The sequence below is a fragment of the Grammomys surdaster genome, unplaced genomic scaffold (assembly GCF_004785775.1).
Source record: "Grammomys surdaster isolate TR1022 unplaced genomic scaffold, NIH_TR_1.0 129, whole genome shotgun sequence".
NCBI lineage: Eukaryota > Metazoa > Chordata > Mammalia > Rodentia > Muridae > Grammomys > Grammomys surdaster.
Genome location: NW_021604587.1, coordinates 3,454,831 through 3,482,250, shown reverse-complemented (window position 1 = coordinate 3,482,250; position 27,420 = coordinate 3,454,831). Strand labels below are relative to the sequence as shown.

The 27,420-nt window shown below is 42.0% G+C and overlaps 1 protein-coding gene and 1 non-coding gene across 3 annotated transcripts in view; one reads left to right on the top strand and one right to left on the bottom strand.

Annotated features, from left to right (window-relative positions):
- The window catches only part of Slc24a3 (solute carrier family 24 member 3), a 478,143-nt gene that overhangs the window by 365,443 nt on the left and 85,280 nt on the right, over positions 1-27,420 (top strand). The gene's annotated exons all lie outside the window — the stretch shown is intronic.
- LOC114612369 lies at positions 25,417-25,548 on the bottom strand. The gene has a single exon (XR_003709996.1). It is a non-coding gene; the product is annotated as a small nucleolar RNA SNORA17 (small nucleolar RNA).

The following is a 27,420-nucleotide window of genomic DNA, read 5'->3' as shown; positions in this document are numbered from 1 at the left end:
GCAGCATTGCACAGAGAGGCAGCATTGCACAGAGAGGCAGCATTGCATAGAGAGGCAGCATTGCATAGAGAGGCAGCATTGCATAGAAATGCAGTATTGCACAGAGAGGCAGCATTGCACAGAGAGGCAGCATTGCATGAAGTGAATATGTTGGAGAGGGGCACACACTGCACACCCAGAGGCACTGATGAACAGGGAGGCAAAGAGATCAAGGATGACAGCACAGTGTCCCATCCCTTCAGAAAATGCAGTAGAAATTTAGAGGGATAGGACAAAGGCTTGGAAAACCAGATGAAGCCCTTGCTTTTCCCCTAAACTCTCTATGAACCCAGAGGAGGGGTCAATGACATCCCATCTCCTTTTCACCAATCTATGGGGAAGTGACACTAAGGGACAATCAGTACCTAATCTGTTCCTTGTTCCTGGCAAAGTGTGGTTGTCCCTCCATCCTAAATTGTCCAGAAAACTTGTTCACTTATCTTGTAAGATTAAATTTCAATACAATCATTTTGTTACTTGTACAATTTAGCCTTGTTTCAAGTAGATGATGTAAAGTTTCTTGTCTTTGCCAGTTGTCTTTGTGTTTATTATAATGAGAAGCTGGGAGTGGAATTTTTTCCTCCTCTCAAACAAAATAAAACAAACCTTTGGAACTAAGACTTCGGATTGAGGTCTCTATATCCCTGTGAGTGTGATAGCAAAGACCTGGATTTTGCAGTGTTTCCTGTCACATTGAAGCAGAATTTGTCCCTCTGAGTCATAGCCACCAATCCTCTAACTGTGCTCACTGGGTCAATATTCTGGTTTTGAGCTGTGTATGAGGGAAACCAGGGAGGAAATATCCATTTGTATTCCTCATGAGCCCCTTAATCTAATTCCATTGACAGGGGTTTTCTTGGAAGTTCGTATCCTGTTGTCTACTTCTCCTTCCTTTTTTCTTTCCTTCCTCTCCCCATCTCTTCTTATCTCTTCCTTCTTCTTCAGTCTCCCCTTCTTTTTTTTCTTTCTGACTTTTGTACTGAGTGTTACTAAAGGTCATTTTCCCTACCATGGAGAACCACTGAGATAATAAACTTCCCACTCTCTTATAGAAGATGCTAAAAGCAAACCTTAGAGATGATCTGGATCACGCCTCTTGTGCTCATAGAGAGAATAGGAGGGCTGGACTGGAGTGGGCTAATAGGAGTGGGAGTCTATACCACTTGGGCCACAGGCTATTGGCAGTTAACCTGTCTGACTTCTGCTAAGGATGACCACAGAAAAACCTCATCTTGAACTCCTTAATCCATGTCCAATTTCATATTCCCTAGAAGCAGAACCCTATCCTCCACCAACTTGACCTCATAGAACTCTGGGAAATGGAAGGTAATATGTACCTTAGTGATATTCTCTGGGATGATTGATCTTTATTGTCTGCTTCATGAAATCTGGAGTGAGCTGGCAGACAGGCCTCTGACATACTTGAAGGGTTATTTTGACTTTGTCTAATTGAAGTGGGATGACTCATCCTCGGTAGGTAGCAAGGAAGCCTGGGATTCTGGATTGTCTAAAGGGAGAAAAGAATGAGCTAAGTGCACTCATTCACTGCTGCCTTCTTCCTGGTCATGGATGTCATGGGACCAAGTACTTCCAGTTCCTGAGGATTTGATTCTACCATCACAATAGACTGTAGCCTTAAACTGCAAGACAATAAACCTTTCCTTAGTTATTTCTGTCAGGATATTTTATAAAAGCAACAGGAAAGCAACTAAGATACTCTCTCTCCAGGGGTGAAGAAGCTATGGTATGGTTTTTTTGGTTGGTAGGTTGGTTGGTTTGGTTTGGTTTGGTTTGGTTTGGTTTGGTTTGGTTTGGTTTGGTTTTTGGTTTTTGTTGTTGTTGTTGTTGTTGTTGTTGTTGTTTTGGTTTTAGTAACAGTATTATTCCTTTGTCTAAGTGTCTGAGATTATTCTTTTAATTAATTTTTAATTGGATATTTTATTTACATTTCAGATGTTATCCCCTTTCCCCATTTTCCCCCCACCCAGGAGCCCCCTGTCCCATCCCCCCTCCTCCTGCTTCTATGAGGATGTGCCTCCACCTAACCACCCACTCCCACCTCCCTGCCCTCAAATTCCCCCACACTGGGGCATCCGGCCTTCATGGGATCAAGGACCTCCTCCCCCACCTATGTCCAACAAGGCCATCCTCCCCTACATATACATGGGTCCCTCCCTATGTGCTCCCAGGCTGGTGGTTTAGACCCTGGGAGCTCTGGTTGGTTTGTATTGTTGCTCTCCCCATGGGGCCTCAAACCCCTTCAGCTTCTTCAGTTTTCTCTCTAACTTCTCCATTGGGAACCCCATGATCAGTTCAATGGATAGCTGTGAGCATCCACCTCTGAGTATGTCAGACTCTGGCAGACCTCTAAGGAGACAGCTATATCAGGCTCCTATCAGCATGTACTTCCTGACATCCACATCAGTGTCTGCCTTTGGTAACTGCACATGGGATAGATACCCAGGTGGAGCAGTCTCTAGACAGCCTCCCACTTCAGTTTCTGTCCCACACTTTGTCTCTATATTTGGTCTCATGAGTATTTTGTTACTCCTTCTAAGAAGGATTGAAACACCCACACTTTGGTCTTCCTTCTTCATGAACTTCATTTGGTCTGTGAGTTGTATCTTGGGTATTGAGAGTTTGGGGGCTAATATCCACTTATCAGTGAATGTATACCATGTGTGTTCTATTGTGATTGGGTTACCTCACTCAGGATGATATTTTCTAGTTCCATCCATTTGCCTAAGAATTTCATGAATTCATTGTTTTTAATAGCTGAGTAGTACTCCATTGTGTAAATGTACCACATTTTCTATATCCATTCCTCTGTTCAAGGACATCTGGGTTCTTTCCAGCTTCTGGCTATTATAAATAAGGCTGCTATGAACATAGTGGAGCATGTGTCCTTGTTATATGTTGGAACATCTTCTGGGTATATGCCCAGGAGTGGTATAGTTGGGTCCTCAGGTATAGCTATGTCCAATTTTCTGAGGAACCACCAGACTGATTTCCAGAGTGGTTGTATCAGCTTGCATTCTTCTTTCTCCACATCCTCGCCAGCGTCTGCTATCACCTGAGGTTTCTTATCTTGACCATTCTGACTGGTGTGAGGTGGAATCTCAGAGTTGTTTTGATTTGCATTTCCATGATGACTAAGGATGTTGAATATTTCTTTAGGTACTTCTTGGCCATTCGAGTTTCCTGAGTTGAGAATTCTTTGTTTAGCTCTGTACCCCATTTTTAATAGGGTTATTTGGTTGTCTGGAGTCTAATTTCTTGAGTTCTTTGTATATATTGGATATCAAATGTAGGATTCCCTTTTGTCCTATTTACAGTGTCCTTTGCATTACAGAAGCTTTTCAATTTTATGAGGTCCCATTTGTCAATTCTTGATCTTAGAGCATAAGCCATTTGTGTTCTGTTCAAGAAATTTTCCCCTGTGCCCAAGTATTCCAGGCTCTTCCCCATGTTCTATTAGTTTCAGTGTGTCTGCTTTTATGTGAAGGTCCTATATCCACTTGGACTTGAGCTTTGTACAAGGATATAAGAATGGATTGATTTGCATTCTTTTACATGCTGACCTCCAGTTGAACCAGCACCATTTGTTGAAAATGCTGTCCTTTTTCCACTGGACAGTTTTAGCTCCTTTGTCAAAGATCCAGTGACCACCATAGGTGCATGGGTCCATTTCTGGATTTCAGTTCTATTCCATTGATCTTCCTGCCTGTCTCTGTTCCAATACCATGCAGTTTTTATCACTATTGCTCTGTAGTACAGCTTTAAGTCAGGGATGGTGATTCCCCCAGAAGTTCTTTTGTTGTTGAAAATAGTTCTCGATATCCTAGATTTTTGGTATTCTAAATGAATTTGCAAATTGCTCATTCTATCTCTGTGAAGAATTGGGTTGGAATTTTGATGGGAATTGCATTGAATCTACAGATTGCTTTCAGCAAGACGGCCATTTTTTCTATATTAATCCTGCCAATCCATGAGCGTGGGAGATCTTTCCATCTTCTGAGATCTTCAATTTCTTTCTTCAGAGACTTGAAGTTCTTGTCATACAGATCTTTCATTTGCTTGGTTAGATTCACACCAAGGTATTTTGTATCATTTGTGACTATTGTAAAGGGTGTCATTTCCCTAATTTCTTTCTCAGCCTGTTTATACTTTGAGTAGAGGAAAGCTACTAGGAAAGTTGGATTAGGAATATAGTTTATTGGGAGAATACTTGCTTGGAAAGTTGGATTAGGAATATAGTTTATTGGGAGAATACTTGCTTTCATTATACAAAGCTACAAATTCAACCCCCTTTGCTTTTGAACTCTGTCAAAGACCTATATCTAAGTAGCTGTCTCAGAAAGAAGCGTTGGAGACAAGTCCCACCAGCAGACAGTGTTTTAAATTCAGTAGATTAGTGAACCAAACTTAGGCTAAAGGATGGATCTGGTGCAGCCAGTCTCCACTGCAAGGGTCCTCATGGCTTTGCTCCTTTCTCAGTCATTATGGTAAAGGTTAAGGTTGGCACTGTGATGGTTCTTGGAACAGAATAAAAGGAAGCTGCTATATCCTATTAAGAAATTTGTTGAAAATAAGAATCAGTCTGATAACTCCACCAGGGTTCTGACTCCTTTCCCAGCACTCTGCCACACAGGGGCACACCTGTAAATGAGCTTCTCCTCTTTCTTCAGTAGCCAGTGGGTAGATTCATCAAAATGATAATACACACCTGGTTGCAGCAGAGCCTTTGGTCAAAGGAAACACTTCTTCAGAAGGCTTTGGACCTTAAACAGTTTCAGCAGGTCATTCCTCTTTACATGTTTTTTATCTAACCAGACTCTCCCCAGGATGGAACCTCTAATAGGGAGCATCTTGGGAGTCAGATGATGTCTGGGTTCAGCCTATGAGGTTGTCTCCCAGTATAGTATAACTCCAGTGGGATGTTGTTGCCTCTCCAGACAGGATGGAACTCTTCACTCTATCACAACAACTTTCATCAGAGATCCTGTTGACTAAACCTCATGCTGATTCTGAGCCTTTCCACCCATGGACCAGCAGCACAGAACATGGCAGTTGGATTCCAGGGTCCACACTGTCCTCCTCGCCCTCATGGCTCCCTCTCAGTCCCCTTGCTTTATTCTTAATCATCTCCCCACCACAGAGTTTGTCTTAGGAAGCTAGCAAACAGCCACGTTTATGTTGATGATTTCAGCCATGTCTCCTGTCTTCTACTTGACTTCTCAGGTTTGCTAAACCTTGTGACTTTTTCCTGAAATCTGCTTCTCCTTAAGTCTTCTAAGTAAGTCTCCTTTTGAGACTCCAAAGATCCCTGCAGTCATTAATGTCTAACTCTATGCCCCATATCAAAATCATCTGGAAGTCCTGCTGAATCTACCTTCAAAATACACTAAAATCCTACCGTTCTCAGACCCTCTGCTGCTGCCACTCTGGCCTCTCTCTTGTATGACTCAGAAGCCCCTAAATGGTCTCCCCATTTTCTTTACTCATCATCCTGTTCTCTGCGTCCTATCAGCTTGCCAAAGTGATGCTGTCAAATGTAGAGCATGAGAGCATGTCACCACTCTCCTTAAGGAAGCATGGCTCCATCACACCCAGAGTAGAAGCCAAACTGATCTCTGAGGGACTCTGAAGAGTTGTTATACTTTGAACCTCTGCATATTGGCCTGAGGTTGGATGTTATGATTAATTAATTTAGGAATAGATGCATTGTCTTGGCAGAGATGTCAGAAATGGAACCTGATTCCACACATTCATTGGGATAGCATAGCCCTCACTCTAACTCTTCCAGCCTCACTGACCTCTTTGGTACCTCCTAGGTATGCTGTACATTCAATCATTAGCATCTGCTCTTCCTTCTTTCCCTAGACATCTACACACTCATTCCTTCTCATCTCTTGGACCTTTCCAACTATCTCAGCATCTTTCATGGCCTCTACTCACAGGTTCATAAACTCCCACATAGAACTCCAAGGCTCCTTGCTCTGCCTGATTTTGCTCTATATTAGGACCATTATAATAGAACATTCTAAGCAATATAATATAAATGACTGGTTCAAGTACTGTAGGCATTCTATCTTTATGAGACAGGCTGGTCATTGGTTGTTTCCTGCTGTTCATCAAAATGATTTCCAATATCTCCCCAATGTCTATGCAGCCTGAACTCTACTTGATGATTGACTGATGGCCACATGACCATCCATCCTTAATGACTTAGCACTCAGTGATACTTAGATTACAATTTTTAAGATACTTATTTTCTTTTCTTGTTCCCTTGTTCTCTGTGCCATTCACCTACCAAAGTGTTACTTGGAGTCAAAAGTAGAACCCATCACCACTGTCCTTAAACTAACAAGGGTCCCCTCACACCCAGAGTAGAGGCAAACAGATTCTCATGAGGAACTTCTAGGTATTTGTGCTAAATGTATACAACAGGAAATGTTTCTGTTTTCTCTGCTGAAGCAGACTCTTTCCATTCCTTGTTTAATCGATCATAAAAGCTGGACCTCAGTTGACTCAGACTCTTCCTTTATCCCTCCAGTGGGAACTGATCCCTGACTCATTTCTCTTAACTACATTTTTGGCATTTGACCTCAAGACTTTTGTCTCTGTTTAGTTTCTATTCCAAGGTAGTCCAAACCTGGAGGATACTGTTCTTGTGATGTGGAATCACAAGCATTGGTCTCAGAGAGAGGCCTATCTCTTTCCAAAAATCACATGAAGGACCCTTCTACCCAGCTGTAGGCTCCCTTGGTTCTTATACTCAGCCCATGGGAGCTTTTGAGCAGATCTGATCTTCAGATGTTCTTCCCATATGCCATCCTATTCTTATTTTGTACCCATCCTTTAAAAATACCCTTGTTTGTCTTGGCAACTGACATCTTCTTAAACCTTGACGCTCTCACACAGTGAAAGATCTGCCTACCCACTGTCTGTGCCCATAAATCTGACCAGGAGTTCCAATGGTGAGATGACAGTGGAGCCAATCTGAATGTGGTGAATATCTGTTTAAAATTGTCTAACCCAAAATTACAGGTAAGGATACTGATGCCAGCAAAGCCACAGCAGGTAGCTCACTGCAGCTCACCATTAATGATCACCTTTGCATAGGTACCAGCAGAGAGAATAAGCCTCTCAGATTTCCAGTGCAAAGTGACTGACCACCATGGTTGCTATGTTCTGAAACCCACCACAATGTTTGAGGTAATCAAGTATTTCCCATGAGTAGGTTACAGAGCAGGGCCTAATAGTCCAAGAGTTGTAATTATACTCGGGGGACCAGGAACTCCTCTCATGGGTGAGTGGCTTAGAATATAGCCAAGATTTCTTAGAATTTAGACTAAAACTTGGAATTTAGCATTCTATCTAAGATGCTTCCATCACACCTGGTCTGTCTCTGATTTCCTCCCCACCCCTCAATCTGGTGACCCTCACACGGGTCTGCAGCAAAGCATGAAATTAGATCTTGTATTTTGATGTGCTTCAGTAGAATTACAAGAATCAACACCTTGGAAAGATGGTGATTGACAGCAGGATGTAGAGCTTGGGATTTGGAGCCTAAATACTGGGATGGAGGCTCATCTGTCTCCTGCTGTCGATATGACATTGATCAAATTACTTAACTTCTCTCTGCATCAGTTGGACCATCTATATCATAGGCTAATAATAATAACCTTACTTTGTGGGACCATCACAGAGATTCTGTAAGAGAATACATGTGAAATACTTACATTAGCATCGTATAGCCAGGAGCTACCCAGTGCCAATGACCTCTTATTTGCCTGTCCATGCAGTCCTTTCTCCTGGAAGGTACCTCCTGCAGGGCCCAGCCCAAACAAAACTGTTACACAGTGCCACAGACCCATTCCTCTGACATTGGTCCTCACTGCAGAGGCTGATAGAAACCTACTCTCATCCTAGTCTGTCTTTCTTGCCCACTTTGTACCTGTTAATCTGAGTCACCAAGATGGGCTGCAACACAAGGCAAACAAGTGTCACTTGCACAGCAGATTCCCTTTAGCAAACCCTCTGCCCAAACTGTCAAACAAAGAAAGTACAATCCGTGATGCTGAGGCCCCAGTGGAGGTTCTGTGGACTTGGATTAAAATGGCAGCAACTTACAGCTCCTTAGGCCTTGCCTCTGTCCCCAGGCACGCCTGTGACCTGGATTAGTTTGCCAAGAACATCATGACTGGGAATGAATAATGAGCTGTATTAGATAGCAGCTGAGGAAGATTCAGTTCTACTGAGTTGACAACCCAAATAGAAATGGGGTGTGTGTGTGTGTGTGTGTGTGTGTGTGTGTGTGTGTGTGTGTGATTAGTAAATCTCTTCCGTTTGCTCATCATCTAAGCCATAATCTCTTGTTTAAACCATAATCTTTTAAGCTTTAATTTCATAGACTCTGGAATTTAGCTTCCTCCTTGAACAGACCTCCATGAGATAGGGGATCTTTCCTAGCCTATGATTTAATGTCTTTTCTGGTTGATTTTGTTATTGTTTGTTTGGGTTTCCTTGTTTTGAAAATTAGGCAAGGGCCAAAACCAGTCCAAAAATGTAGAACGGATGGATTCTAGACTCTCAGTGGGTAAGGTTTCTGGAAAAAGATGCTGAGACAGAGTTGATGGTGCAAGATATATTTTAGGAATCAATGCCTATAAAGGGAAGAAGGGGAAAAGCAAGTAAAGTTGTGATACAGGCTCAGGAAAGCCCCAGTCAAGTCAACAGAGTCTGGAACAAGTCTGGCCTGCATTTAACCTGAGCTACCATGACCTTACATTGTTGACTTTGTACTCTGTGACTATGGGCCTCCCTAAAAGTGTGTGACCCAGTAAGGTGCACTCCTCAACTGAGAGGATCATAGGTGGAGACTACTGTTGACCATATCCCTGCAGTTCAGCAGTTAGTCTATCAATGTAAGAGCTTGTATGTCACACTCTCATGCCTGCTGTGGCTGCAGTACCACACTCTGGATACTTTGTGGGACCATCCCAGAGATTCTGTAAGAGAACGCATGTGAAATACTTACATTAATATCACATAGCCAAGGATGCTGTGCATTCATGGGCACCTGGGAAGGGGGAAGCTTATTGGGTGCTAGATGAAGAGTTGATGATATTTAACAAGAGCTGAATCTCCCCACTCTCTGGGCCCATTGTGTGTCTACCTGAGACATTTTATCTGTATCAACTCACTCATTCCAGGACCACCAAATAAGCACCAAACCAGCTTTGAATGAAATGTTTCTATGTTCAAAAACCACCCCTGAGGAAATGAACTACAGAAAGTATAAATTACCACTTCCACAAAGGCATTGGAAGGTGTAGGAGTCATTGAGGAATTGTTATCCAAGGATGGCGAGCCACACTCTTAAGGATGTCAGGATTCCTTTCCATCTCATTTACTCAACCAAAGACTACCTCAGACTTGAAAAGGAACCTGGCTCTGTCCAAGGTCCTGCTTGGGCAGCCTCCTACTCTCTTCTGGGTCTTTTGGAAATAAGGGAAGGAGGGAGAGGGGGGAGGAGGGAGAGAATAAATAAACACTTTCTGCAAAAAAATGCGTTCCTCATGCACAAGAGTCCAATGAACCAAGCACCTACTCTCCCTTGCCTACATTGTCTTATAGAGCATCTACTTGTAACGGAAGCAGATAAGCCCCCTGCCCTTGTAAGATTTTTGTATACATGGATATGTGAACATCACATTGAGATTGCATATCAAACCATGTGGACATAGTCTCACCCTTCAGAGCTCAGGATTTCATGAACAAAGCTCAATATGAATCTGCCTCTGTAGCTTCCTCAGGAGAATAGCTTCTGGGCCCACTCCATCCAAACTCTGAAGTTTCATGAGTTTGAGAATCTAGACAGCCATGGGATGTGCCTGAAAGGCTCTGTGTCAAGGTGTGTCTACCTGTTTCTGCCAATGAGTAAGGACAACATGTCCATAGAACATCTCAGAGATATTGGATCAGAAACTCCCAGGACAATGGAACCAAAGAAATGTGCCTAGTTTCTCTGCCAGGTACTATCCAATGAACATTAACTCTACCACCCCACATCTACAAGGTCTTGAGATATTCAGTAAAACTGGTTTTAATGCTGAGGTCTCTTTTTACATGGCACAAAGGTCCCAGTCCATAGCATCTGTTTCACAGTAGACTTGGGGGGAAAAATCAATAAAATCTTGTCTGTTAAAAAACCAAGAAAGGCTTTAGAGAGTGATCCAAAGCCTTTCTCTGGGACTTGGAACCTGGGGCTCTACTTGAGGAATCTGCCCATAGTTTTGATCCCACATGCCTACATACTTCAAGAACTTAACTCCTAGTTTATACCTTCTCCCTGTCACAGCAACAGCTGTAGCATAAGATAATAAAACAAAGGACTTAATAGAAAGAAAGGAAGTATCTATCAGGGCCTTCAGGTCACAATTCAGACAGGGCTGCCTATTGCATGACTATACAGGTAATGAACATACAGGAAGCTCTTAGGATTTCTTAGGTGATTTCCTTTTTGATCTCCAACTTCCAAACCAGATCCTGGGGAGCTCTAAAACTGCCCCAATTCTATCTGAAAAGAGTTGCCTTCAGGCTGGGTAAGGGAGGGCTCCTTGACTAAATTGACTTCTCTTAATGTCTTCCACTGGGTACCTACCATGAGAGTTGCAGGGCAGTAGTGCCAGCCTGATTTAAAATAAGTTTGTTACTAGTGGTGGGATAATTTGGGAGGGTAGTCACTAATGGGGACCTGCTTCTAACTGCTGCAACAGGGTGATGAGCAAGGGCATAGACCCAAGGCAGATAGCCTGCTAAGTCTACATCATTACTACAAGGTCAGCTGGGACCACCACAGCAAAATATCACAGACAGGATAGCTTATAGAGCAGAAATTGTATCCCCTCCCTCTTCTGCAGTCTAGAAGTATCAGCTGAAGATGTCCCCAGGCTTGGTCTCTTCCAGGCTTCCCCTCGGCACCTAGGAGACCGTCTTTTTTGCTTTGCCTAGATGTCCTCCCTTTGGACAACCCTCTGCCTTAATCTCTTATTAGGACACTAGTTATATTATCTCCTTTTACCTTAATTATCTCTTTCAAGACCCTTTTTCCAAATATAGCCACATCCTGGAGCTATCCTGAGATTGGAAGACTTCAGCATACCCATTTTAAAAGGGCATAATTGATTTCCTAATCTTACCTGTACAAGAAATCTTAAGAACATATTTTTGAAGCCCAGATCTTGTGTTTGTGTTTCCTCATTCTGAAAAATGGAGCATAGAAACACTACCTCTGTGTCAGGAGTAGTGGGCAGGGAATATGATATAGATAAGTAGTTAAAATCATGACGATGAGCTAATTTCAAGAACCGCCTTTTATTCTTGTGATCCTTGGAAACAAAGCATGCCAAGCTCTGTCCTGAACTTCAGGAAGTCCGGTCAGTTATTTTTACTAGTTGAGTGTAGAGGATAGTCTACATACTTGCCTACCAGCTGTAAAAGTGGTTAGAGGAGGGCCAGAACTGCCTCTCTAGCATTGTTGGCCAGCACCCACTTCTGCTCACCTGTGCTACCTCAAAACATGGCAGCAAATCTTTCTGCGTTATCTTGACCTCTCCTACTGGTATGGGCTCATGCGCACGCGCAGACAAACAAACCCTTTCTTCCCTCCCTCTCTCCCTATGGCATTCTCTCCCTCCCTTCTTTCTCTTTTCCTCTTTCCCTCTGAGGCCATCATATTAGGTAGACCTTACTAACAGCCAAAGTGATTCTGGAGAAGCCTATTATGTCCCCAACCAAATAGATCCACCCTAGAAGCCAGACATGAGAATAAGAAATTATCATCTGACTTCAGGTCCCAATCCTTAAGCCAACTAGAGCAGAGACAAGCTATCCCTGTGGAACTATGGCGGTTACTTCACGTCACTGAAGTGACTTTGAAGTGATGTGTTTAAAGTTCCACAGCAAGAAAAGCAACACAGTTAAAAATCCAGCTGCTTTGGGGCAGGCATTGCACAGTATTGCTTAAGTTTCTAAGAAAGTAAAGGCTATAGCCTCTCCCTTTAGTGCTGAGCAACAGGTCCCTGTAATGAACTCTTCATCCTTGACCAGTGAGTGCTGTTTAAGTTTCCAAGAACTGCCAGAAGGAAGATCTGTTCAAGATAATGAATGGCTTTTAAAAACCAAGTCAACCTTGGGATAGCAGTGAGGGTAGAAACTTACAAATTAAATTAAGTGGCCAGAGAAAATCTAATAAAGAAGAGCTAAGTGGGAAAGGTGAGGACATAAGCAAAAGAAAATTCTCAGGGACACACTAAGAGGACCCAAAGACCTATCCCCATCCACCTACCCACCCACCCACAAGTTTTCCTTTGTGTTTCCAGGAGAATGTGGCCAGTTTTTTTTTCTTGGACCACTTACTCCACAAACCTCAGTGTTAATGCAACAGTCAGTATCTCTCAGTCATACTAGTCAGATGGCTCCTATTTCCCAGAACAAGGAAACCATGATACCTGTACCTCCTCTTTTATTGGCCATACTGTTCAACAGATATTTTTATCAGGGCAGCATACCACGCTCTAGAAATGAGATTATACCATAGTTCTTGTTATCTTGGTATAAAAAAAATGATGGTCATGGAGTCCTGTAGGTTATCATGCTATTGATCCTCTTTGACCTAGGAAAAGCTTGAAGAAATTATAACTGCACTTGAGCAGTTCAAGTTCAAGGCTTTTTCAAAACCCAGATATTTGGCAGAGCTCTGTTAAAAGAAACATAATACATGGTGACAGCCTCAACATTGTTGGTGGGGGTGGCTAAAAGGAATCCCTCTACAGTTTGACATTATAGCCTAGTGACAAGGTTCATTAGGAGCAGAAAGCACAATGTCCACATCAGCTGTCTAAAGATGTCAATGAGGCGCCCACTCATTGTATCAATAGGACATCATCCAAGATTCCACCTGTTGAGGCATTTTTCAAGTCTCCTGTCCCATATTTGCAGAGAACTTGAATGGAAAACTTAATGTATTCCATGTCTGAGAAGTAGATCTTAGACTTCCATCACAGGGAATATCTATGAGATCAGAAAGGATAGCGGGTGTTTGTGGCACTCTAAGAAGCTGTATCTCTAGCTGCATTTTAACTCTGCCTTGCAAAAGCAGACACAAAACTAGCGAGCTGTCTCAGTTCTCATTCCCTCTGCCAAAGAGGCAATGACAAAGCCCAGACAGTTTTCAAGGGACTTGCTGCTTACTTTCCTGTAGAATAAAAATCTCAATATCTCTGCAAATGTGTCTACTTGAGAAGTAAAACTTTGTGAACTGACTAGTGCTGCTGGCAGTGTTTACACCTGTTTCAATTTTCTCTTCTCTATCTTCTGTGGCCAGCTGAGAGCTCATTTTCCATACCATGCACTTAAATACTGAAAATAGCAAAAAAAAAAAATTAGGCAAATAACATAATTTCTAGGAAACACAAAGAAATCCCCCATATTTTTATATCCTTTTCATCAACATCTTATCTGTCCACTTGACAACAGCAGTAGACGATGCTTAAGTGTGTTTTCAGAGATGACATCCTCAACCCACTAGATAGATCCACAGTAACCTCATTTCCCCCTGGCTCTCTAACTTACCCTTGCCTGCCCATCACAGTACCCCTCTTCCATTATACATAATTTCCTCAGCTTGTTTATGAGTTTTCTGGGTTAGTTCTTACAATAGATACTTTGTTCATCTAGGTAAAAGTCTGAATCCAGATACTTTTATTCAGCATGTGTTGGGCCCTTAAGAAGTAATATCAAATCCCAAACATGTTCACTGAGGCTTCCCTCTCTCTAGTGGGGTTCACTTCTTTTGTGTACTGCCAAGTGCTTGTTTAGTTTTTGCTATTATTTGTATCAGAATTTCCCCCTACAGGCTCATGTTTTGATTATTTATAGACTTTGGGTTGTGGAGTTTGGGGAGGAGATGAAACCTTTGAAAGGTTGAACCTAGCTGGATGGAAGCCACTGGGGACAGGTCCTGAGAATTGTACTAGCCCTGACCACTTACTATCTTGCTCTCTAATATCTGATCAGGCAGAAGACAAACCACCCTCCTCCACCACACATTCCTAGAATCTTAGTGAATTACTCAAGCATATGGAACCAAGTAGCCATGTACCAAATACTATGAGTCAAAGCAAATCCACCATCTTACAATGTGTTCCTTTGAGACATTCATGGCACACTTCATGCACTTCAATTTTATGTCTCAATGGTAGTGTAGAGGCCCATCATCTAGGACCTGAGGGCCTTGCAGCTTCTGATTTAGTAGGTCTGGAGTGAGGCCTGAGATTCTACATTTCTATTTCCCAGACAATGCTGCTGCAGCTATAGCCCATGTTACCCACATCACAGTAGTGTAGAGGGCCACCCCAATCTTCTGCTGTCTCCACTTTCTGCAGAACCCCTTGTTCCACATGCTCTTTTCCCAGAGACACTCCTCCTAGCTGGTCTGCTTGTCGAAGATTACCAGTAGGCCTTAAAGTCTTGAAATACCAATGCAAAGCAGTCCTAAGCATTATCCCACCTACCTGATGTCAAAATCATGTTTGGTTCTCTGAAACAACATAAAGTGAGATACCAGGAGGTGAGGGCCTCCGGAAACTCCTTGGGGAATTCTTAAGCACTTGCAAAGTCAGGGACTCAGAAAGAGAGCCAGATAAGTGAACCAGAAGGAAAGTATGTATGTCCCAGAACACACTACACCTGTGCTGAGAGCACTTGGGGATCAAGAGACTCCACAGGAATAGTCAGAGTGGCTTGGTAGCATGTGGGGACCTGGAGGGGAGGATCTGAAAAAGTTGTATCAAGGGGGCAATATGCTAGCTTGACTGAACACAGCCTCAACAAAGGAGCAAGCATTGAGCCATCAAGGATGAAACTTCTGAGAACAGAAAGTCTAGCAGACATAAACATGCAGAAGGGGCAGAAAAAGGGGGTAGAGACAGGGCAGAATCCAGAGCATCTCTTCAGGAGGTGGGATACTATGGAAAGATATTTTCCATTTGTTGCCGCACTAGTGGCCACTATTTAGAGCCTTGAATGATGAGTTTCTGATCAAAGAGAGCAGGGAAGTCTGTGGCCTGATGAGTTTTCATTCTCTGGGTACAATTTGGAGAGCATGAGGAGGACTTTCACAGCACTCCATGCTTTGGGGAAACTGTGGTCTAAGGCATAGGGAAGACTTGACATTCCAGTCATGCAAGAATATTTTCCATCCCTGGAGCATTAGGATAAGTTCATATGAGTTCAGTGGTGGGTTTTTTTAGAGGGGTGGTTTTGGTTTTAAACAATACAAATTTCCAAATGTGGTGACTTGAATTCAGAGTCTTTAGTTGAGCAAGAAAAGGAGGAGATTCCTTTAGCTCATGTGTACACTGGACACTAGGTACCTTTCCCAAAAGAGTTGGAAAACATAGCACCACAACATTGCACTGCTATCATCTATTTATTTTGATGTTATTAACTTTCACACCATAAAGTGTTTCTCAAAAGTGGCTTCAACACTTGGGAACTTGGTGCACTAATTGTCAGTGCCCATTGTATTTGTCCTGGAGAGCCACTAAGGCAACCATAAACCCTGTAGATTATCTTGCATAGGTTTAACCTCCCAATAGCTTTAGGTATTACACTGGCTATGTTTATTAGGGGTATGTAATGACCTGTAGAATTATGCTGTCCAAAGTGGAAACCACTAGCTGCTCATAACCATTCAAATGTAAAAGAATGAAAACCACATGGAATTAAAAATCGAGTTCTTTGAGCATTCAAGTTTTACTTCCAGTGCTCATAACCATATATGACCAGTGGCTACCTACTAAACAGCACAGTGCAGACAATGTCAGCATTACAAAATGTCCCACAATACAATTGAGTCACACATTATTGTGGGTTTTCCAGTGGTGGGTAAAATTGGACATCCCTAGAATGATTAAAATATCTACAGAAGAAGAACAATAATATATCCCTGGGGACAGAGATGCACCCGTATACTGAGCTATGTACTGTTAGGCATAAACACCCAGTGTCTAGACAGATCCCATATCCCTATGACTCAGAAAGAAGATAGAGAGTTGAAGACCAAGCTTCATTCTCCTCAAATGCCTCTTGGCAAACTAGCCTGACTATTCCTTCTCATGTAGATGGTCACAGCATAAAGCAGAAATCATTTTAGATCTCACCTCCTATTGCTTTTATTTAAAAAATGCTTTTGCCTGGGTGCCTCTAAGCTTTTATTTTGATGAATTTTTGCATGGCCCTTGCCTTTCCATGAATCATATCCTCTCTACTGTTTTGATTGTTCTCTCTTCTTTCTTTGATCAAGCCTTGGTCTTAAAAGTCATTTTTACATAATCGTTCAATTACTACTTTGTAGAAAAAGACCCCTGAGCCCAGGATCCTAGAACCCAAGCCTAGAGTAGTCCACTAGCTGTCAGTTTATCTGAGAAAGGATATTCAGACATGTTTGTTAAAAAAAAAATAAAGTGGTATGTATCAGTTAACTATATAACAAACAGCCCCTAAATATCAGTTACATAAAACAAAAGCATTTATTCCTCATCTACAACTCATCTTGGTGTTAGTTTGAAGTAGAAGCAGCTACTCGGGGAAGATCTCAATGACAAAAAAAAAAATCTAAGTGAAACATGCCAAGTTGCTTAATGCTAGATTCAGAGCTGGCAAGCATCATGTCTGCTCACATCAAAGTAGCCATAATGCCGTGCCCAAAGCCAAGGCATAAGAAGGCGCATTCTGTATTACATAAGAATTACAGTTACCTAGACTGTGATGTAAATCCCTGGTAGAGTGGGAATAGCATCCTATAATTCACTCCACTGCATTGTGTTACACACATTATGCAGTTGTTAGGGAAGGAAAGTGAGCAGATGATCAATTATAGCTCCCACCGGTAGACTCAACTCAAACTCAGGAAATGAGCTCTGAAGTATCATGTATCTGTTGCTATGTAACAAACTGCTCCAAGATTCCATGACATCAAAGAACCACCATATCATTTTGCTTATAATTTCATGGGTGAGAGATCTGAGCTCAACTCAGAGTATGATACATCTGATCTGGGATGTTGCTGTCTGGGTTTACTGAAATATCTTGATGTCTCACTTTCTCCAACCAGCTAACCCAAGCTGCTTCACATGGTGTTAAAATTGGCCCTAGGATAAAACTAGACACATAAGGCTTCCTAAAACAAAGACTCTAGAATTGGTACCCACTAGTTTGTTGCATCCTATGTCTGTCTCGAGGCAAGGCATATCAGATTCAAGAGATCCATAAAAAAAGAGAATCTTCTTCTAGAGCAGTGGTTCTCAACCTTCCTAATGTTGAGACCCTTTAATACAGTTCCTCATGCTATAGTGACCCCAACTATAAGATTATTTTTGTTCCTACTCTGGAACTGTAATTTTGCTACTGTTGTGAATCACAGTGTAAATGTCTGATATACAGGATATCTGATATGGGACCCTCACAGGTTAAGAACCGCTGTTTTAGATGGTACAAGCTTGAAAAAAAATCTTGTATTATTTCAGCAGTCTACTAGACAGAGCCAGGACATATGCTTCAGGATTGTAAATAAAATGATGATGTTTGTACCCCATCTGGAGTTTTCAGAGAAGAAATATTCATCAATGACTCCCTTTGCGGTGAGATGTTATTATATACCCTGTTACTTGATAAGATAATATTAAAAGTATGCTCATGTCATATTTTAACACCATCCAGTTATTGTCAATCCCACATAACACCATCAGTTCACTGGGAAAACTCACAGGAACTGAATTTACTAAGAAAGTCCCCATTTACATCCATCTTAGGTCAGTCCCACCTGCCAACCCTTTGCTAGGGGATGGGCTGCAGCTGTCAGTAGCAGCTGCAATAATAACACTAAGTCTCTATAGTTTCATTCTTTATGGGAGCCACCATGAACACGAACAATACACTATGTCATTTATCCCCTAGGGAGTATTTTTATTCAGGAACAGCTGGCCACAAGTGAATGCAAGTATGTGACTTCCCAAAATACATAGCTTCTCTAAGCACTCCCAATTTGCCACCTCATCCTACCAAGATTTTCAGTGTAGCACACTCTCGTACAGCATTTGAGATCTATTCCAATTTTCATTTTCTTTCTATTCATCTGTAAGAGTCCTTTTTTAAAAAAAATATAATGTTCCTTCCGTTTTGTACAGCTGACCACAAGTTTGCAGGATACCTTTGAATTTATTTTAGTAGTTATCATACTTCAGTATTGTTTGGATTTGTAAAGTGTTGATTTTCAGATAGTAATAGTCACCGAGGCCAAACCACATGTATCAGGATTAAGAAAGAAAACTCCATGCCAAACTCCATAGTAAGGACTTGAACTCAGTGTGGTCATGTCAGTCCCAAAGGAGGTGAATTGTTCTGTTTCAGTTGAGAAATATCTATTTTTATTCTATGTTCATAGTAAGGAACTCCCAAATTGGACATTGAATTAGACAGATTCAAATCCATCTTTACCGTACCTATAACTCATTTCAGTAGCAATTGGATATTTCTTAGTTGGGGTCTAAATGGATCTTCTTAAGAACACATAAGCATAAATAGTCTCTCTCCTAAATCTCTATTCCTTAGTGCTAGCTCACTGCTTATGCTATGACTTAAAGTGTTTATGTGAAATTACATTGGTGGTCTTACTGCACCTCATAAGGATATTATCCACCAAATGCCAGAATAAAAAATAAATAATGTAGGAAGAAAATTAGTGTTCATAGTCCCCTAGTCCTGCTGGGAAAGCACTGAGTAATACAGATAACTATCAATATGCCCATTTGATCAGCCATCCCCTTTGCAGTATAAATGTGTGCCATTATATAGAGCCAGTTAAATACTTCAAAAAAATCCCAAAGACAGTCTTGGAGGGTTGTTGGACAAGAACAAGCTCCCTTCACTTCTATTGAAAATTCCTTCTTATGGTTTTATGAATTGGTGTGAAATGCCTGACCTTGTGGAGGGTTGTAGCTTAAGCCCGTCAGAGTCTAACATATCAAACGTCCTTATTATCTGAACATAAGGAGTGAGTTTCATCTGAGAGGTGTCTGAATGCAAAACACTTAAGCAAGATCTAGCAAAACAAAAGGCGCACTTAGGGATCTGTGCTATCCACGGATGCCCCTCCCTCCTGGGTAGACTCACCTAAGTTCTTCTATGTTGTGTCATAATTACACCAAGAACCTTTCCCACTTACCATTTCTTCACATTTCAGCAATTGTAAGTTTTGTTGTTATTGTTGTTCTAGATGTTCTCTCTTCTGTATTTTCCTACTACCATCATATCTCCTACATTGAACAATTAGGATTTTGTGAGAGACAAAAGTCCTTCAATTCGTCCCATCATTCAACGGCCTGAGACAATTTTTGACCATTGTCTGATTAGGAACTCTGCCTACTTACCCCTTTTGGGGACATAAAAATGCATTGAGTCTTTTTTGTTTACTTGTATCATAGGGACACAGGAAAAGGTACAGATTGGAAAACTGGTAAATATTTTAGAAGTCAAGAGAAATAACAAAACAAATCCAAAATAATTAACATATTAGGCAAAGAATGGAAGAATGTGACATATCTGACCAACATTACTCTGCTGCCCTACTTTATTAGTTAGTGGATCTGGAAGCAACCACAATGGCTTCCCTTGACAAATGTTCACTAAGTAATTCATGATTGAAAACATGGGAAACCTCCCATGCTCCTTCCTTCTCCACTGGACTCCATAACAAGATATGGACCAGAACTCTTCTGTGAGAACCTCAAAAATCACTAGAAATGTAACCTTATGTGGGTAGGATCCCAAAGACAAGCACAGTGAGGGAAGTTAAATTCTACAACACTTAAGGCACCAAATTCCATCCTCCTGGCAGAACTGTGCTAAATTGGAACGGAATGAACAATCATGGCTCCTCCCCTAAGAGGAAAAAGAGGGTAGGACATCCAGCATTGGCTGTTAGGAGCTGCCTGGGAATTTTTTTTCCTCCTTGCCTGGCACAGAGCACTGAAGAAGAAAGATGACAGCATGCTACAGGTGCTTGAGGACCTCTGAGAACAGTGGCAAGCTCTTTCACGGTCTACACCACCAGAGAAATTTTATTATCACAATTGACACTAGAGGGAGCACTTGAGTAGAAACAAGCTGAGCTCTGCAACTGGCTGGGGAATAGACCCACAAGCACAGAAAAGATACAGGAGGCATTCAGAATCTCTCCTGCGAGGGATTGATGATCATATTCCCTTTGGTGCAAACAGCCCATAGCCTGGGAACAAGCAGCTTTGCTTCAATGTCCATATCTCAGCAAACCATTAAAAGATAATTTTAAAAATGCAAAACACAACCCAGTCAAAGGAACAGAACTAATCTCTGAAATAGATCCTAGGGAAATGGAAGTCTCCAAATTAGCTATATTTAGGAATATATGCCGGGCAGTGGTGGCACACACCTTTAATCTCAGCACTTGGGAGGCAGAGGCAGGCAGATATCTGAGTTCAAGGCCAGCCTGGTCTACAGAGTGAGTTCCAGGACAGCCAGGGCTACACAGAGAAGCCCTGACTTGAAAAACCAAAAAAAAAAAAAAAAGAAGAAATATATATGTATGTATATGTATATATATATGTATATATGTACATATATACATATACATATGTGTGCATGTGCATATAACAACAATTAATAAGTAAAAAAGCTATGATTTGAAAGAGACCAAGGAAGGGTATGTGGAAGGGCTTAGATGGGAGGAAAGAAAAGGGGGAAGTAATGTGATTGTATTATAATCTCAAAAAATAAGAGAAGTAGTAATTTTTTAAAAGAATTCAAAATGATCATTATCAGGACTGAGAATGCAGAAGTCAACAAAGGCAAGAAAATGTTGTAAACAGAAACAGACAATGTGTGTGTGTGTGTGTGTGTGTGCGTGTGTGTGTGTGTGTGTGTGTTCCCTAGAGGGAATTAATAGGAAGTAGGAAGTTGTTCTAAACAGAGGATAAGTCATTTGAGATTATGGAAATAAAGGGCAAAAAGGAAAAAGAGACCTGTGGCACCTGCCTGTAATCCCAGCTACTGGAGAGACTGGGGCAGGATGGCAAGTTCAAGACTTATCTCTGCTACAGAACAAGTTCAAGGCTCAGCTCATGAATTTAGTGAGGCACTGTCTCAAAACAAAAAGCTTAAAAAACAGTGCTTAGAATATAGCTCAGACATGTGTTGTCTAACATCTGTGAGGTCCTAGGTTCAATTCTCGTGCCATGCAAAAAGGAAAAGAATGAAGAAAATCTAAGAAATGTCTACCTTATCAAATGCACCAATATCTGCATTATAGAAAAATCAAAGAGAGACCTTGAAAGTCTAAATTGCTTTCAAATTTGAAGAAGTATGTATGTAAATTTGGTGAGTTTTAATAATTAATGGTTATATAGCTAATCAAATTGGACTGAGATGTAGCTCAGTGGTAGAGCACTTGGCTAACATTGAAAGACCCTGAGTTTGAATTGCAATAATAAAAAATAAATTAACTAGGGATCGAAGACATGCATGGAAGACAAGCACTCTACCAACCCAGCTACATACCAGCCACAAGTATCTGTTAGATGATTATTTACTATAATTTTTCTAGTAGTGTGGTTCTGATCAATAGCTTGTAAGGGCTTGATTTCCAGCTATTGGCACTATTGGAAGGTTTGTGACTCTTTAACTGAGGTTCAGCTCAGAGGAAGTGAAGTCATCAGATTTGTTGATATACCTGAAAAGTGATGATGAGACCTTAGTCCTTCCTTCTCTTTCTGCTCTAAGTTTATCAAGAGGTAAGCGGCTTTGCCCTATCACCCCTCCCCCTATGATGTATCCCTTTGTCAAAGGCCCAAGGAAAGGGGGATAGTGACCATAGACTGAACCCTCTAATCCCATGAGCCAAAAACAAATGTCTCTTTTCAGCTGACTCTCCTCTGGTATTTTATGACTCTGACAGGAAGATGAGCTGACACAGAACAAGACTGGGTCTGCTGAGGTTGTATACAGTATGACATACTCTATGAGGATTGACAATTTTTGCATTGGAATTTAGATTATTAAATTTGTAATTATTGAATGTTTCTTAACTGTGTTTTATATGAAAATGTGTCAAAGTCCAAATACATTTAGAGTTCTGTGGAATAAAATAGGAATGAAGGTAATTATGAATTAAAAATATTAAATAAAGACTCTTTCAAGCAGTGGGCAAAGAGTGACTCATCATCACTCTTTGACAGGGGTACTTCCATGAGCCTGCTGGTGAGTTATTTCTCACAGAACCTTGTAGATTAGAAAGGAGAGGGATAGGATATTCAAAGGGCTGAAAGAGACTACCAATCAGGTATGGTCTGCGATACAACTCTCCTTCAAGAATGTAATGACTTTCCTAGATAAGGCTGAGAGTTTGTTAGCATCAGACCTGCCAACAGATGCTAAGAGAGGCCCTTCAAGTTGACTGGGTAAGCTAGATAGTACCAGGAAGGTCAGCAAAGCTATGAAGCTGTACATACAGACATATATTCCCATAACATTCTAATGAATTTAACAGCCTTTAATTCAGACAAGTAACTTGAGAACAAACTGGGACAGGACTAGTTAGAGATGACTGATAAATGATAGCAGATGTTCCTGTACATCACAGGAGACTCTGGAAAGCCGCTTGGCTAAGACTCACACAAAGTTCTATCCTATATGTTAAAGTTACACTGCTGGCGTTGGAGGAGATGACAGGCGTTATGTATCAGACACGGCTGGAAAATAGGACAAAGGCAGCTTGTGATGCAGAATGTTCTCATTCCATAATAACATGAGTATCAACAAGATAAGTGGTGAACAGGAGCCGGTACACTATTCCTCATGTCCTACCACATTTGATTTCCATTATTTCAATGACCAGAGAAGTTAGTAGAAAATAAATGTTGAGAGTCCTCAGGTTCTCTGCCACTTATAAGGGCCAGGTAACCTGGGTTTGGAAAAAGACTCTGACAAAGAAAATGAGTAACAAGTCAGGATCAAGGAGAGACCATCTGAGAAATTTAAAAAGCATAGATTTAATTCTACATTAGAACCTGGACATTGGAAAAATATGTCCTCTCCAAAAGCAGGGTATCCTTTCCTGCAACCAGATGACTGACACCCTTTTTTCATATGGCTTGGTAATATATAAAACCTAATATTTTCTTATTTAGCACAGTTGTCATAGCTTGCACTATTCTAAAGGATTTTAAGTGTCAAGTTAGGCTCCAGTGTAGCGACTGACTATCCATAGGTCAGCCAGAGAGGCATTCTCCAAGGAAAACATATCTTCCACATCCAGAACAGCAAGAAGGGAGCATTCTCCATGGAGGTGGTTTCAAGCAGCATCGTAGAAGTTCATTCTGGGCTCAAATGTGTGGCAGCAACATGCTCTCTACCCAGAGTGAAACCAATTACATGAACAACCCCATCATTATGTAGAACATAATTGGCGTGACCCTGTCGGTATGTGTGTAGAATACAGATACCAGTGACTTTAAAAGTAGTGAGAGTGGCGATTCAAAATGTTGTTTCTACAAACTCTCCTAGGGACATAGGCATCACAGAAAATTTAAAATAAAGGCAAAACATCGACTTTCAATTTGTAGAATGATAATGCTTCCCTCTCTCACCGTCCCATGATCAGGAAGAGCAGAAGGAAAGAAATATTCTGAAAGTAGCGTTCTGTGTGGCTTGGTGTTGGCACTGAATGTGGAAAGGGAGATGACGTAAATTATGCAGACTGATTTTTTTTGACTGTTTATTGGTTCTTCGTGAATTTCACATCATATACCCCAATCCTATTCATCTATCTTCCCCTCTCCTCATACTCACTCTCCACCCTCGCAACTCCACCCCCAACAGAGAAAACATGCTATGTGGGACATTTATATGTCCCACAGTATGTACCCTTTTGTCCACATGTCTCTGTTGCAATTGTTCATTGCAATGACTCCTTGGTCTGGTTTGAGGCCTCTGGCTTCTGCTACTCTATCAATACTGGAACCTCACTGGGACTCCTCTTGGATATCCTGTTGTTGCCCTGTGTCATGGAGATCCTGTAGTATTGGATCTGTAGGACCAGCCCCTTCATGCACTCCAGCAGTTCATTGATGGGGTAGATGTTAGAGTGGGCCAAATCAAAGCTCTGGATCTTGGCCTGAGAGGTATCTGAGCTGGTCAGCCTGATGGCTTTCCCACTCTCATGCCTTCAGAACCAGTTCATCAGCATCCCTCGCTCCCAGGGCCAGCTCTACTCTGCTGCCTAGGCAAGGCGCTTGACCCACTTTCCTGAGTTTTGCAGTCGGTGAGGGACATGATGCTGGGGCCAGCTCTTCTGCCTGCCATAGATGGCAAGGGATGGGGGACAGGAGGGAAGGACAGTGTCTCTCCATTATCCATACCACTGCCCAGCAGATAAGAGGAGGCCCAGCTCTCCCACACCCATGCCCTCATGGCCGGCTCACCCACAACCCCCACATCCAGATACAGCTCTACTATGCTGCCTAGGCAAAGTGCAGGGCCTGCTCTCTTGAGTGCTGTAGCAGGTGAGGGGCAGGGGCAGGGCCAGCCCTCCCACCCTTATGACCTCAAGACCAGATCCCTTTCCTGCTGTATGTGGCAAGGGGTAAAGGAATATCATCTCTCTCTCATCCATGTCACTGCATGCCAGGCAAGTGGTGGGGACAGCTCACCCATGTCCCTATCACAGAGTCAGTTCTGTTATGCTGCCCTGATGTCCCAGGTGGCATCACTGGCTACTCACATCAGGCTGTTCCTCATTACCCTCAAGTCCTAGTTCTGCTTCTCTTCATTGTGCCCACATCCTTCTGTTTCTGTTTCTCTCCATCTCTCCACCACTTACTCCTCTTAGTAGCAGCTGGGATCTCTGGGTCCGGGATTGTCCCAGGAGTGCTATGCCCTGCTAGTGTATTAAGGCACTGAGAAGGGGTCATCTTGAACGTAGTCTGCCACCCACCCCCAGGCTTGTGTGATGCCTGACTGGTGTTCATCTCAGGCTAGCTCCCTGCCCAGGCCCCATGGCAATGATCTAGCGGTCATCTCAGGCTCACTCCTTGCATAATCTCCCCATGTGGCCGATGAACATGCAAGGGTCATCTGTCTCTGGCTCACTCCTGCTTAGGACCTTAGGCCCATGCGGGGTTCCTTCTAATATCTGCCCTGCTCCTGGTCCTGGAAGCCATTGGGGCCTGCATGGTGCCAGACTGGTGGTTATCTCAGGCTCACATTTTTTTAGGGAATGTTAGGCTACTAATCATTCAGATGTTCGTAGGTCAGAACACTGAGTGCAGACATAGCCTCTCTTCTCCCTGCCACCTACTGATGCTCATGTGACACAGCAGACACATCTGCAACACCTGCAACATCTGAAACTAATTTTTTTTTAAATTTTGCAAATGTCTGTCACTCTCTTGTAATTACTAAGCTCCTCCACAGACAATGCAGGGACTTCCTGGCCACACTTTGGTCTCATAATTCAACATTACAGTATTGTTTAAGAGCAAGCAGGAGTGCCACACTTTTATAAATCTGAGGCACGGATGCTGAGATGTCATGGAAGGACATGACCCTAATCCAGGCTAAAGCTTCCTTGAAGGCTAGTGAGGGAAAATACAAATGTTGCAAGCTTGGGTTTTTGCATGGAAGAATTTGGGGGCTGTTATGCTGAATGAAATATGCCAGATATGGAAGGACAAATACTGTATGTTTCTACTTACACGGGGCACTTGGGCAGTCGAGGTTAGAGACGGAGAGTGATGATGGTTGTCAGGGTACTGGACTAGTGGGGAACGGGGAATTCTAGTTAAGCAGATGGTGATGACGGTAACAATAGTTACTGCCAGCAGACATTTTTATAAGGAAAAGCTGTGGAGATGTAATATCTTTGGTGCCTTTGATGTTAACTGCAGCATGGTTCATAAAAGCTAAGTTACAGAATCAACGTAGGTGTCCATCAATAGAGGAACAGATAAAGAAACCGTGATATGTGTACACACTGGAATTCTTGTCTGCCATGTAGAAGAATGGATGATGTCCCTGGCAGGATGAAGCTTACGGTAATCACATTAAGTAAATTAAATTAGACTCTGAAAGACAAACGTATGTCTTCATATGTCTGGTATGTTTTCATTTATGATCCTAGATTTTTTTATAGAGAGCTATAAAATCAAATATGTATATATGACATGAAAGAAGACATAAAGCTGACTAGGAGAATAGACGTAACAGGAGAGGGAGGGAAATGAAAGGGGTGTGGCCGTGTGAAAGAACATGAATGCAAGACATACATGTCTGAAAAAGTTTAAAGTAAATTTAAGAGGAAAATATATGTATCCATATATATATATATATATGGATGTGTATGTATATATGTACACATATATATGCATACTATGTGTGTATAAATACACATCTATTATTTGGTTATAAAAATAATTAAAATGGTTAAGATGGTAAATCATATATTCTAATTTTTTAAAGATCTATTTTGTTTTAAATTATGTATAAGTGTGCAGGTCTGTGTGTGGGTTTGTGCATGTGAATGCAGGTGCCCATGGTTGTCAGAGGCATTGGGTTCCTTGGAGCTGGAGTTACAGGGGTTTGTGAGCTGCCTGACATGAGTCTAGGAACTAAATTCAGGACCTTTGCAAGAACATTATGCATTCTTAACTGCTGAGCCATCTCCCCAACTTTATCCTAATATTTCTCTAAGCTTTTAAAAAAAACATTGGCTCCAGACTTTGGCAAATGTGGCTTTTGGCTATGGGACTTAGAGAAGCATGTCCTACCTAAGCTGCCAGTCCCTTTGTGGAAAATGAGTTAGCCATGAGCACCTACGAGGACTGTGGGAACAATTAGAGCAGTCAGTGGACCCATTAAAGATGCAACATAGCCTGTACACAGCCTCAAGCGTAGGGCTTCAATGCCCCCGCTGGACATTAGGGCAGCAGGATATTTTTATACCAGAACTCAGCATCTGTCAGCTTGGAGCTGGTGGAGCCCCGCAGCATCTGATCCCTGGTATGATTTCCTCATCAGGACAGGTGTGAGACTTTCTCTTTGCCTCTGCTACACGTTACCAAAAGCTTAATCACTTCAAAGAACCCAAGTTGGTGTTCTCACAGTTATAGAGATTAAAAGACAAACAAGATGCTGAAAAGACTGAGTTCCTTCTGGAAGCATCAAAGGGACACTGCCTTTCTCAGCTCCTACGGGCTGCCTAGGTTCCTTGAGCATGGGCCC